Source organism: Pyxicephalus adspersus, chromosome 5 (assembly GCF_032062135.1).
Source record: "Pyxicephalus adspersus chromosome 5, UCB_Pads_2.0, whole genome shotgun sequence".
NCBI lineage: Eukaryota > Metazoa > Chordata > Amphibia > Anura > Pyxicephalidae > Pyxicephalus > Pyxicephalus adspersus.
In genome coordinates this window covers 80,986,864-81,000,293 of record NC_092862.1, presented here as the reverse complement: position 1 = coordinate 81,000,293, position 13,430 = coordinate 80,986,864, and the positions used below count along the sequence as shown (strand labels likewise).

At 36.8% G+C, this 13,430-nt stretch overlaps 1 protein-coding gene across 1 annotated transcript in view; it reads right to left on the bottom strand.

The window, feature by feature from the left end:
* The window catches only part of AHRR (aryl hydrocarbon receptor repressor), a 284,245-nt gene extending 274,821 nt beyond the window's left edge, over positions 1–9,424 (bottom strand). Inside the window, 1 exon segment of the mRNA XM_072411941.1 lies at positions 9,297–9,424. The gene's annotated coding sequence lies outside the window, so the exon portion shown is untranslated.
* Positions 9,425–13,430: the final 4,006 nt, after the last annotated feature.

Genomic DNA, 13,430 nt, shown 5'->3' with positions numbered 1-13,430 from the left:
AGTATTATGACTTAGTTGGTATTACCGAATCCTGGCTTTGTTCCTCACATGCCTGGGCTGTCAATAATCCTGGTTATACTCTCTTTTGTAAAGACAGAGTAAAACAAAAAGGTGGTGGTGTCTGTATGTGAAGGGTGATCTAAAAGTAAATGTGAAAGAAGAAACTGTTGATGGAGCATGTGATGAGGTTGAGATAATATGGGTGAAGTTGCATATGAAGATGCATAATACACAGATAAATATAAACTTTGCTTTGACGGCTAATTTGCAAGTTAGGATTTATAGGTTTAGAAAATTCAGTCTGTGAATGGATAGAAAACTAACTTAAGTACCACATCCAGAGAGTTCTGATTAATGATTTATACTCTGAATAGTGTAAGGTTAATAATGGTGTACCCCAGATGTTCAGTGTTGGGACCTTTACTGTTTAACATCTTAATAAATTATATAGAGTTTGGGATAAAAAGCACCATTTCTGTGTTTGCAGATGACACCAAACTATGTAATGGAATTAAGTCCATACAGGATGTCTATAATCTACAAGCAGATCTGGATTCATTGATTGGGCAACCAAGTAGGAAATTACATTTATTATTGATAAATGTAAAGTTATGCACTTGGGGGCATACTGTCAAGGTGGAATACATTTAGGGGAGTCACTAATGAAAAAGGATCTGGGGGTTCTGGTAGATCATAGACTTAATAATAACATGCAATGCTAAGCTGCAACTTTTAAAGCTATCACAGTATTAAAAGAGGAATAGACTGCAGAGATTGAGACCTAATCCTGCCCCTGTACAAAGCATTATTCAGACCTCTTCTGGAATATGCTCTCCAGTTTTAGGCACCGGTTCAGAAAAATGATATTGTGGAATTGGAGAGACTGAGTAGAAGGGCAACTAAACTAATAAAAGAAATAGAGGAGCTCAGCTAAGAGAAGTGATTATCTGACCTGAATCTAATCTCCCTTGAAAAGAGAAATTGCAAAGAACAGGGAGACACTCTTTGCATCTGGGCTTTTTCACAGTAAGGTCTGTGAAAATATGGAATTGGCTCCCTCAGAAGGTAGTATAAGCAAGTATTAGATTTCTTTAAGAAAACGCTGAATGCTTTTCTAAAAGCACAGAATAAAACTGGGTATTAAAATTTTAAAGTAAAGTCAAGAGACTGTTCATCTAGAAAACATCCAATTGCATCATGGGATTAGGAAGGATTGTTTTCCCTGTTGGAACAATTTGAACCATGCTTTAAAATAAGTTTGTGTGCCTTCCTCTGGATCAACTGTGTTTATAGGGTTTTATCTGGAATATGTTTATTTCCCTAGTGGTTGAACTTGATGAACTTATGTTTTTTTTATCTGATGTTACTATGGTATAGAGTGATCAACATGGGTACTCATGAATACAAAACATAATGCAATGAAGAAAAACATCAGTAATAACAAGTGTTCCGCAGTAAAAAACAAATCCATACATTTTTTGAACTAATAAACTACAATATACTTCAGGAATATTAGTAACCACTATAGTAGGAAACAATCAAGGTTGACTAAGACTAATCCAAGGCCAGGAAAGTGGATCCTCATTCATTGTGGGGATCCATCCAAAGTGATGGGATTGTGACTTTAACCATTTCATTAGGAAAAGAGGACAAACAGGAAAGTCTTTGAGGAAAAAACAATGTGAAAGTAGACCAAAAAGATCCAAAAGGGATTAAAGGGGGTCTGGAAGGATTCATCTGCTGACTGGATACGTTTCAAGGCTTTCTGTGGGTCATCAAAGAATTTTGTTTCTTTCTGCCAGAACTTAATTAGCCTAGCTGGATACATCAAAGCAAAACTAATATCCAAATCCAAGAGGTGTTTACAAACAGATGGGAAGGCCTTTCTCTTTTGTGTCACCATAACTGAGAAGTCCTGGAAAAGCAAGATACATTCCCCATCTAAGAATAGTTCCTGTTGGCTATGGTAGGCTCCATACATGATTTCTTTATCCTGTAAGTGAAAGTATTTGAAAATAACTAGACAGAGATTTTATTTTTGGAGTCTAGCAGCTGGTTCTCCCTGTCGCTTTCACATTGCTCAAGCTCAGTATTTCATTTTGTGTTTAAGATGAGAAATGTTAGAGAGAGTTGTTTCTATAGTTTTCTGCTGAGTGTCTAATTTTTGATTGAAGTAAGGTAGTAATACCTTTGAAACCAATCCCAGGGGCCCCTGTGATCAAAGGTGGATATGTGACAGGGCCAATAGGCAGTAATAACAGTTCATTGGATGCACACAGGGAGCAGGGAAAAGTCTGTGCTGCTGCTGTTGTAGATTTGTGCAGAGTTTGCTCTGGGACAGGCTGCATTGCCAAGATGACCTGCAAAGTGAGCACCAACTCTGTGGCCCTTATTTATTAAAGCTCTCCAAGGTTTGAGAAAATACACTTTCAGAAGTTAAGCTGGGTGATCCAGAAAACATGGAAAGGTTTTTTAAAAAATCATTTACTATTGGCCAGCAAACGTTTTAAATCTTGGACCAGGTCCGTTTCAGGTTTGCATGATCACCTAGCTTCACTGATGAAAGTGTATTCCCTCCAGCCTTGGAGAGCTTCAATAAATCAGGGCCTGTGTGTCTGTGTGGACGAAGGAGAACAGAAAAAAAACCTCTTCTTGTGCTTGCTAGATTCCACAAGGAGCTAACCCAGTAAAGGGGAAGGAAGTCAGGTGTGGAGCAATAGCAGTATAGTGGGTCCTTGCCATGGAGAGAACGATTTAAACACAGGTAACCCTTTCCCCAGAAGTCACAATAGTCAATTGTGATGCAAAACGATGATGAGTGAAGTGTTTCTTTGAAGGTATCTATTGCTAACACAAAAAACAATGATTTCAAGCACATCTGCCCCTCTTTTTTAACAATCTGTACTCATTCTACCTTAACCTGTGCTGATGATATGACTATGCTGATATGAAGTTGGCAGATCATTTTGTGCCATGGGCAAAATATAGTGAAAATAATTTTTTTATGTTACCCTGTTATGCTAAATAAGCTTTTGAATTGAATTAATTGAAAATAGATTAATATACATCAGATCACTTTGCACAATAATGTGAATTGCCACCAAAAAAACTGAAACCACAAATGTTTTAAAATACAATATTTGTGTCTCTGACTAAACTTTTGGCCAATACTGTATCTTAAAACTTCAAAAAAAAATGTATTACACATAAACGAAAAAAAAAAAAAAAAGCCATTCATATTTAAGTCATTTTTTGGTAAACATCTTCAAATATAACACTGACTGAATGTGATTGTAACTGCAACATATTTCAGGGTTGTGCCTAAGCGATATTTCCAGCATACTGTACTGAAAGTGAGTATGTATCAACCATCTTTAGATATTGGTATATTGTCACCTTTGCGCTATTTATATTATTTTTATTATAGTTAAAATGTTTACAGTAGTATATTAATAATAATACTAGTAATACACAGATTAGAGGATATAAGCGCTAAAATACCTTACTCAGGTTTGTCCAATGAAGTAGAAATTTATTTAAAAAAATATATTTTCTTGGAGATTGTGAATACTAGCGTAGTGAATACTGACAAACTGAAGGAACAAGACTGAGAAAGGGTTATGTGAGACAAGATATTTAATGCTAAAATGCTGCACTGCTTTTTCCATGACCAGAGTTCTCTCAAAGCACATAAAACCAATTTGTCAGGGAGCTGGCCCTATGTTGGCATAGTCATTAAACAGGCAGGTCATTAACGAAGACGTGTCTGTATTTACATTTCCTTGCAACCAGTGAATTAACATTAAAATCAAGTCTTGAATGGCCTATGAAGCTGCAGACACTGTGGAGCAATTATTCCACAAATTTAACAGCAGAAACAGCCAGCATGAATCATGTTTTGTTCTGTGGTTAGCAGTCATTCTACTACTTGGTCATACTTGGGCATATGCCCCAGTTTATAGATACTCTGTATCTTTCCACAAGTGGATACTTGGGTACGCAGGCTGCAAACTGCTCCACTTTAAAAACCTGCTGCTGCAGGACCCCTTCCACTGCAGCTGTTATATTATGGGCCTGATTTATTAAAGCCCTCCAAGGCTGGAGAAGATACACTTTTATCAGTGAACCTGAGTTATCTAGCTAACCTAGAGTGTCTGGTCCAGGATTGAAAACATTTGCAAACAAATAGCAAATTACTTTTAGGAAATCATGCTAATCATGCTAATCCATTCCAGGTTTGCTGGATCACCCAGGTTCACTGATGAAAGTGTATATTCCCCAGCCTTCGAGAGTTTTAACTTATGAGGTCCTACGTCTCAGTCACTTCTCAGACATATTAAAAGACTCTTTTGTACACTGTGCTTTGCATTCCCTATTCCGTTTTACGCTATTCTTTATGCTGCATTGATGTTCCATTTTCCATATTGTTCTGTATTGTATGCTGCACAGTGCTTCCTTATTTCCAATTGTTTAAAAAACACCACACTGCACATTCCCATTTTCTCACTACCTTACTCTGTATGCTGTAGAGTACATTCTCTATTCCACAAGTGTATGCTACTTAGCATGTTATATATTCTTCATCACATTGTGTACAATGCACTATTTTGTGTTCTACAACCCTTTTCCACATCACCTAATTCTGTGCAGTAAATTTTCTTTTATACATTGCCTCATTCGGTACAATGTGTAGTTTGATCTTAAGAGTTATATGAGTAAAAAAGTTCTTGTGTGCGCAGTATGTACTAAAAGTAGGCTCATATCTGTGTAACCTTGCCCCTTAAAACCATTCATGTACACTGTCAGACAGCCTTTTGAGCTTGCATCATGCATACCCAAAAATCTGGAGCTAGAGAAGCCACTGGCTGACTTGGGAATGAAAATCAACTTTTCCCAAACAACTCCAGACTAGCAGTCTCCAGAAAAGGTAGATTTAATGGCACATCGCAATTCTCCTACTCCACTACCAGCCCAGCCAAATCTAGGCTGAAACTCTCGTCCATGGAAGTATCAGAAGGTAGGCAAGACATAGAAAATTGCCCTAATACTAATGATATAACAGCTTCTGACCCAATTGATTCATATCCCACCTCTAACCAACCTGTATCTGATACAACCGTCAAGGATATGTTGGTCTCAGTTAGAAGCTCACTTCACAATGACTTCCTGACAATACTCAACTACTCAGCAACTCAAAGGAGACTTAAAAGATGTTGGGAATAGAGTCAGTCACATTGAGAATAAAATGGGAGATTATGCTGCAGCCCACAATGAACTAGTAGACTCACACAATGAAGTTTATGACACCCTTTACCAAATACAATTGAAACTTGCAGATCTAGAAGATAGATCTAGGAGGAATAATATTAAATTCAGGGGCATAGCTGAAAACATCCCTGCAGTAGATTTAATTCCCTACTTACAACAACAGATTACAACCTTGATTCCTACAGCAGCAACATTTGAGCTTATCATTGACAGAGATCAGAAGCTCCCCAAACCATCACATCTACCTGAAAAGAACCTAGAGATGTACTTGCTTGCATCCAATGTCCCCATAAAAGAAGAGCAACTAATGGCGCTTTCCAGGAAAAATCCAACACTTTCTGATCCATATGCTCATACATCATTATATGCTGATGTTTCCCAAATGACAATTCTAGTCAGACGGAAATTCCTAATTATTACTCAAGATCTTCACTGAAACCAAATGAATTATAAATCGGGTTTCCAAGTAAGATTGCTGGTCTTCAAAAATGAAAAACTTTTTACAATTAAATCACCACAAGCTGGCAAAGAATTGTTAGAAAATTGGGGCATACAACCTGCAGAGAACATCCTAAATTACCAAAATCTGATCAAGCACCCGAAATCTATAATTCCAGAATGGAGATCTAAACCATCTCGAAAGAACAGAAATTTACCTTGGTATAAACACAATTGTGTTTAGCTCCATTTCTTTTTTCCTCTCTCAGAGGAGCTTTAAAAATGCAGGTCTGAGACAGGACTGATCGCTAATCAAGAAAGATTGTACAAATGCTTAAAGTCAAAAAATTATCAGGCAAACAAAGTAAATAATAAACAAATTAGGAGAAAACTAGCCTTTATATATCACCTCAGTACCAAAAATAAAATATTTAATCCACAAGATATTGCCAACACCTTTGATGAATAATACCAATCCTTAAACATTTTGGAAAATGACAATACCACCCACCAACCCACCCTACCTACAAATATGGAATTTATAAAATACACAAATCTTCTGAAACTTTCTCCTAATCAACTCAGATATCAATAGACCTTTTTCCATTAAAGAGATAGAGACAGTAATTAAATCACACCCTTTAAATAAATCCCCAGGTATAGACGGATTTACATCAGAATATTATAATTCTTATGTGCAGATTATGTCCCCCTACTTATCCAATGATTTTGATAATGTCACAATAAAGGGATCTTTTCCAAGTAAAATTTTGAAAGCTGTAATAGTGACAATTCCTAAACAAGGCAAGGAACCGGCTCACTCATAAAATTTCAGACCCATATCTCTATTGAACAAAGATTTGAAAATATATTCCAAAATTATTGCATTAGGATTACTTGATTTAACTGCTCTGCTAACTCAGACCAGATAGGATTTGTCAAAAGTAGGCAAGCCCCAGACGGTACCCGCCCTATGCCTAATTTGCTTTATTATTCTGAGATTATTAGGATTCAATCAATATTTCTCACTCTTGATGCCGAAAAGGCGTCTGATGCGTCTACATTGGGGCTTTCTTAAACATATGCTTTCAGCATTTGTTTTTTAAGGTGCATTTTTATCAGCCATTATGGCTCTGTATACACTCCCTACGGCTCAAGTCCATATATCCAACGTGCTTTCCTCGCTGTTTCCCATTTCCAACAGAGCACAGCAAGGTTGCCCATTATCACCTATACTGTTTCCGTTAGCTATGGAACCCCTAGCACACAAACAAAAAATTTAATAGCAATATTAAAGGTATCCAATCCATAAAGAAAACCATGTCATTGGTTTATTTGCAGATGACATTTTACTCACACTAAGCCTACTTCTTCCTTTTATTTTTAGCTATTACAAAATCAACTCCTCCAAATGTAATATTCTAAATGTGGGTATATCCCTATCTTCACAAGCAGATATTACTAAAAAGTTTCACTTTACCTAGGTCCAAAAAGGTCTCCCATATTTAGACATATTCCTAACTTACCCTAGCAAGGACCTCTATAAGTCTAACTTTTTACCTTTAATTAGGATATTTCAAAACTAATTTAATGGAATAAGTAAGATAGAGCTATCCTGGATGGGTAGATTGCCTTCTTTAAATTAATCTTATTGCCTAAAATCCTTTATATTTTTCAAATTCTCAATTTTTAAGACAATTCAGAGCTCAAAAAATACATTTATATGGAATAAAAAAAACCTAGGATTGCTGTCCATTTTTACTTATTCGTTCAAAAAAAGCAGGGGGAGTAGGCCTCCCGTATATTTAGGATTACTACTTGGCGACTCTCACTGACTATTTGAAGAAGAGCCTCCTCCCAAACAACGATAAAAAGTGGTTTAGTATTGAGAAATCATTATTGTCAGGCAGTGGCTATCTATCCTTTTTAGTGGTGACATCCATAGCCACTACCATGCAAATACCAAAATTATCCACTATTGTAGCAATAGTATTTGCCTGGAAAAACCTAATTAAAACGTCTCTGTATACAGACGATTTTACACTACTTCAATTACCAGTTAGATCATTTGAAGTTCTAATTCCCAATTTAGTATTTATGGCAGATCCAGCATATGATGAAATCATCTGTAATCAAACAAATAAAACCACCCTGTAAATTCTGGAATTACACCCAAAAAACAAATTCTAACAAAGGGGGGAACTCAATGTATTATTACCAGTTTTAAAATAAAGATAAACGGTAGAACCTACCCATCTTTTCTGTATGGGAAAAATATCTTAATTCTGTATTCCCTATACCTAAATGGAAAACATCTGTCCTAACTACCGGTATGTTACACTCAACTAAATGCATAACACACTGAGAAGGATACCAGAAGACACTCTTCAGATTAGAAAATATACCCCTGGGGAAAATTCAGAAATAAAGGGTACACATATATATATATATATATTGGGAATGTACAAATATTCAGCTTTTCTGGTTATCTATTTTTAGTCTATTAAGATCAGTCACAGGTTGCACAATAAAAATGACACCTGAACTGGTACTTTTAAATATTGGTATTGACAACTATCCTCTACATCTTAGAGTTATTATCACTTATATACTAATTGCTGCAAGAATGTCTACCATAATCATAAGAATAAGAATAGAACCATAATTCAACCCCAACTATTGCTGAGGTACTAAAAAAAGTTAATTCCGATTATTACCATGAAAAAGCCTTTGCCAATTGCAACATTACATTTAGGAAATTTTAAACCCAATGGAAAGTTTGGTGTTCTTTATATGTTAAAATTAGGAGCACCGATTACCCACTATTTGATATTGTTTAATGAATAATTGTTCAATCATTCCAGTCATGTAAGAAATATTAAGAGTTTTATTCCTTTGTTAATCCCATTTTTCTCCCTGATATGTCTGTAATTTGTCTTCTTTTTATTTTTGCCCCATTGTTTATGTTTGTATTATTTTATCATTGAAACTTAATAAAAATGTATTTTAAAAAAGAAATTGTCCTGTCAGATGCCCCAAAACAATGCCCAAAAACACACTTGTGGAACATTTTCCCTTCTGAACCAAACACATTACTAGAAAAAGTCAGAAACTAATCAGTGTCCACTTTAAACATCAAAAATATAATAACCCGTCACAATAAAAAAAACACATTAAAATAAGCATCAGTTTAAAGGTACAGCACACTTCTGCTCAGAAGTAAAACTACACAGTTATATTTTAACAAAGTTCACCTGCAGCTCCTGCAAGTTACAGAAAACAAAGTTATGTACACTTGTTAAATGGTTATTCAACATTTTACCGAAGTATATGGAAACATTATATAAAGCTGTAATCATTTTTAAAAGGGCAAAAAACTTTGAATATAAGAAATATTCAAAAGGTAGCTTTAACATATCCATGTTCAGGTTCTAGTAAATGCTGAGTTTAAGAAAACCCATTGTAAACGTATGTTTGTATGATTTGTGTTTTGGTTTATTTTATCCAACCTTCCCAAAAGTTTGCTTGTTGTCTTCCATCTGGAACATCCTATTCATTTCTTACATATTTCAAAATAGGCTTTAACTTACCTTTTACCAAGGACACGCTTTAGTAAAGGGACACAAATCTAAGACAGGTGAACACAGATGCACCAAAACAAAGTCAGATCCGATAAGTGAGTTGTATGACCAGACAAAGTCACTAAAGCACTGTACCAGCAGGAACACTGGGGACCAACCCTATCCCTTTGTTAAACAAGTTTTCACAACTTTAAATAAGAAAGCATTAAAGCAAGTGCAAAAGGGAAATTCTTTTTTTTTTTTTTTTTTTTTTTTTTTTTTTTTTTTTAGAGAGCAGGACATTATTAAGCAAGAGTTCCATCTAGTGGTTGAAGGCATTACATTATAATTTCATCACAATGATTAGGTATGTTGTCTTGAATGATCAAATAAGAAAACAACTTACTTCAAGTACACTGTAACCAGTAAGGCATTGTGGGTTTTTAAAGCGTGGAATATTAGAAACCCTATTTCTTAATAATAAGTTGGGACACATTCTAAAAATGCAATAAAAATGTAAATCTGTAATTAGTTAATTTGAACTTTTAGCAGGCAACATGACAAAGAAAGGGATTTTAGAATTTTCACCCAACAAATTTATTGCTATTTGTTAAACATAAACAAATTTAGAATTTGATGCCTGCAATACACTCCAAAAAAGTTGGAGACGGGCAAGTTTGCCACTAGGTCACATCCCCTTCATTTTTAATTACACTTCCTAATTGTTTGGGAACTGAGGAAACTAATTGTTGCAGTTTTTTCAAGTGGAATTTTGCTCTTTTTGCTGTATACAAACTTGAACTGCTGAACAGCCTCTGCATCAATAGTGCCTTCACATATTTACAGATCCCCCATTCCATTATAGATGCTGGTTTTTGCACCTTTCGTTCATAACTGTCTGGATGTCTTTTATCTTCAGCATGTAAAATATGATATACAATTTTTCCCAAAAAAACAACTGAAATGTGGACTCATCTAACCACAGAACACATTTTTATTGTCTTTTGATCCATCACAGATGAGCTTGGGCCTAGAGAACTCGCCAAGGTTTCTACATCAAATCCTCTTTGCATAATACAGTTTCAGGGGGCAATTTTTGATGCAGTGGCAGAATGTATTAAGCAACAATGATTTCCCAAAGTACTATTAAGCCTGTGTGGCTTAATAGTAGCATACCAGTCTCTAATGCAATAGTACCTAAGGGTAGGTGCTTGAAGGTCCTTGAATGTCATGTGAATTTAGCAAGTCTCCCACTTGCTTTTGCACACAGTGATTTCACCTGACTCCCTGAATCTTTTCACAATGTACTAACTACTTAGCCATCTTGTGTATGTTTTTATACTTACAGATATTTTTCTCATGAAGTTAGGCATAAAGTAGAAAACACTAAACCTTTGGTATAGTGCTCTTTTTATACCCAATATTGATACCCACACCTGTTACTAGTTAAACTGCTAGTTGTGGAACCTTAAAAATGTTACTTGCAAAATATTTACTGTCTTTCTTTGCCTCTGCCCAAACCTAATTTATGTTTAACTAATAAAAAAAAAGTTTGTTGGTAAAAGCAAAAAAATGTTTTTGTCATTTTGCCTGGTATAAAAGTGAATTACCTAATTACATTTTTTAGTCTTTATTAGAAAGTGTCACAACTTTTTTTTTTTAAATGGCATTTTGTAGAATACATTTATAAGTAAAAGGTTCTTCTATGAAGTTCTCTAAGTATGAAAATTTTTCTACTTTGTGTATCATGCATAAGATATACCCAATTTTACTTTTGTTGATTCAGTACCCAGTGGGCAGCGTTAAAAACCAGCGTTGAACCTGCATAAGACCAAACTTACCTATATATTGCCACTATGTTAGCGGCGCCTTGGAACTGAGAGTAAGTAGAAGTGAAGTGGAGGTCTGTCCTGGGGGCATCGGAAGTGAGATCTGAATTAGAGGTCCACACATTGTTTGTACAGAGGAAGGAATCTGTAATAAGATTCTGTACGGGCTTGGGGTGTGCATAGGGGTGTGCATAGGAATCTGTACCAGGGGTCTGCACTGGGTGACCCCCAGGACTTCAGCATGGTGACACTTAGCAGCAAAGAGTCTGGTGGACTTTTGCCTACTGCATTACCCATTACCGCAGTGGGATGGGCTGGTGAAGACCAGATGTCACTTAGACTCTGCAGGTCAGGTGATCCCTTGCTACCTGCCTGTGGCTTGCAGTGGACATTTGACACTGGAGTGAACATTTGCAGTTTGCTGCATAAGCAACTTTTTGTAGATATTTAATGTGACTGTTGTTCCAAGGGACGGGGGTAGCGGAAGGTGACAGTGGCAACTTTATCCAGAGCCAAAGATAGAGTGTGGTTAGGCGGGAGATGTTATTTTAGAAATAGTGCAGGTAATGATGTAAGGTAGTTTCTGAATAAGCTGTGGTCGAGGTTACAGATATCTCCATACCATTGACCTGGTCTGAGTGGCAAAGTGGGGGGAGGTTGAAGGTGAGGAGGTTGTGGTCAGAAAGGGGAAATGAGGAGTTGTCAAGGTGTGTGTCTGGTGACGTGTGTGGGGCCATTTATGGTTTGTGTTAAAAGAACAATTAAATAGGTACTAGGTACCCTTATTCTATAATATAAACAACAATTGGTGCCAACTCCTTATTTATACAGTGTAAAACATGGGAACCAGAAGGCAAAGAAGAAGAGAGCAAGGGTTTTTTTTTAGGCAAATCACTATGTATATTATAATATTTCACATATACATATACAGAAAACAAAAAATATTTTTATTGTATCAACCTAGACCAGGGGTCTGCAACCTGCGGCTCTTCAGCCTCCTTGTTGTGGCTCCCTTCGGCTGCCGCGGGGAGATCTCTGATGGGGGATCCCCTTCCTCCCAAGACACTGCGGAGGAGGGGGATTCCCTATCCGGTGTTCTAATGAAAAAAATCTACCAGTGAAATAAATCTACCACGGGGCGTGTACAAATGGGTGTGTACAATGACATCCCCCTCCTTTGAACCCCAATTCCGCTGGAATGGAGAGATGTACAAAACCAAAAATGTAGGTGCAAGTGGGGGACACCTGTGACTAACACCCCCTAAAATTTAATTGTTAGGCTATCATCAGAACATAAAGAACACTGCCCATCAAAAAAATCTATCGTTACACATTGCTGGAGGCACCTGAACCCCAATTGAACAAAATTAGAGGTGCAAGCGGGGGACACCTGTGGCTAACACCTCCTAAAAACTCCACCCATCAAAAAACCCCTACCCTGTTACACATTGTTGGAGGCTTCTAGCACCTAAACCCCAATTTATCTGGAAACGGGGGTACAGGTGAAAAAAAATTGAGGTGCAAGTACGGGACACCTGTGGCTAACACCTCCTAAAATCTCATAAAAACTCCGCCTATCAAAAAAATCTACCCTGTTGCACATTGCTGGAAGCATCTAGCATCTGAACCCCAATTTCTCTGGAACGGGGGGAGGCAGTACAGGTGACCAAAATAGAGGTTCAAGTGGGGGACACTTATGGCTAACACCACCTACAATAGAATCGCTGAGAACTCTGCCCATCAAAATAATCTACCCTGTTACACATTGCTGGAGGCTTCCAGCACCTGAACCCCAATTACTCAAGATTGGGGGGTACAGGTGAAGAAAATTAAAGCTGCAAATGAGGGACACCTGTGGCTAACACCCCTTAAAATTTCATCGCTAAGGCATCGTCAGAACATAAAGAACTCTGCCCATCAAAAAAATCTACCCTGTTACGTTAGAAGCCTCTAGCTTCTAATGTAACAGGATGATACGTTAGAAGCTGGAGGCTTCTAGGGGCATAGTTCAGTGTTTAATTTATTTCAAAGTAGGCCTACACATGCACACTTGTTGTAACAGGTAAAATTAAAAAAATATTAAAACTTTTAAAAGTTTATAAACTGTGTTATGTTTTGCGGCTCCAGACTATTTTTCTTTAGTGGAAGAGGAGGCAAAATGGCTCTTTTGATAGTAAAGGTTGCTGACCCCTGACCTAGACCATAAGCCTTCAATAATTCATGAGGGTTGAAAAGTCATATCTATAATTGCATTGGTAACGCATTTTGCAGACAGGACTGTAGTCTCTAATCCCAATGCGTTCCGCCCTTAGGCTTCCCCAGGACTAGATATCAG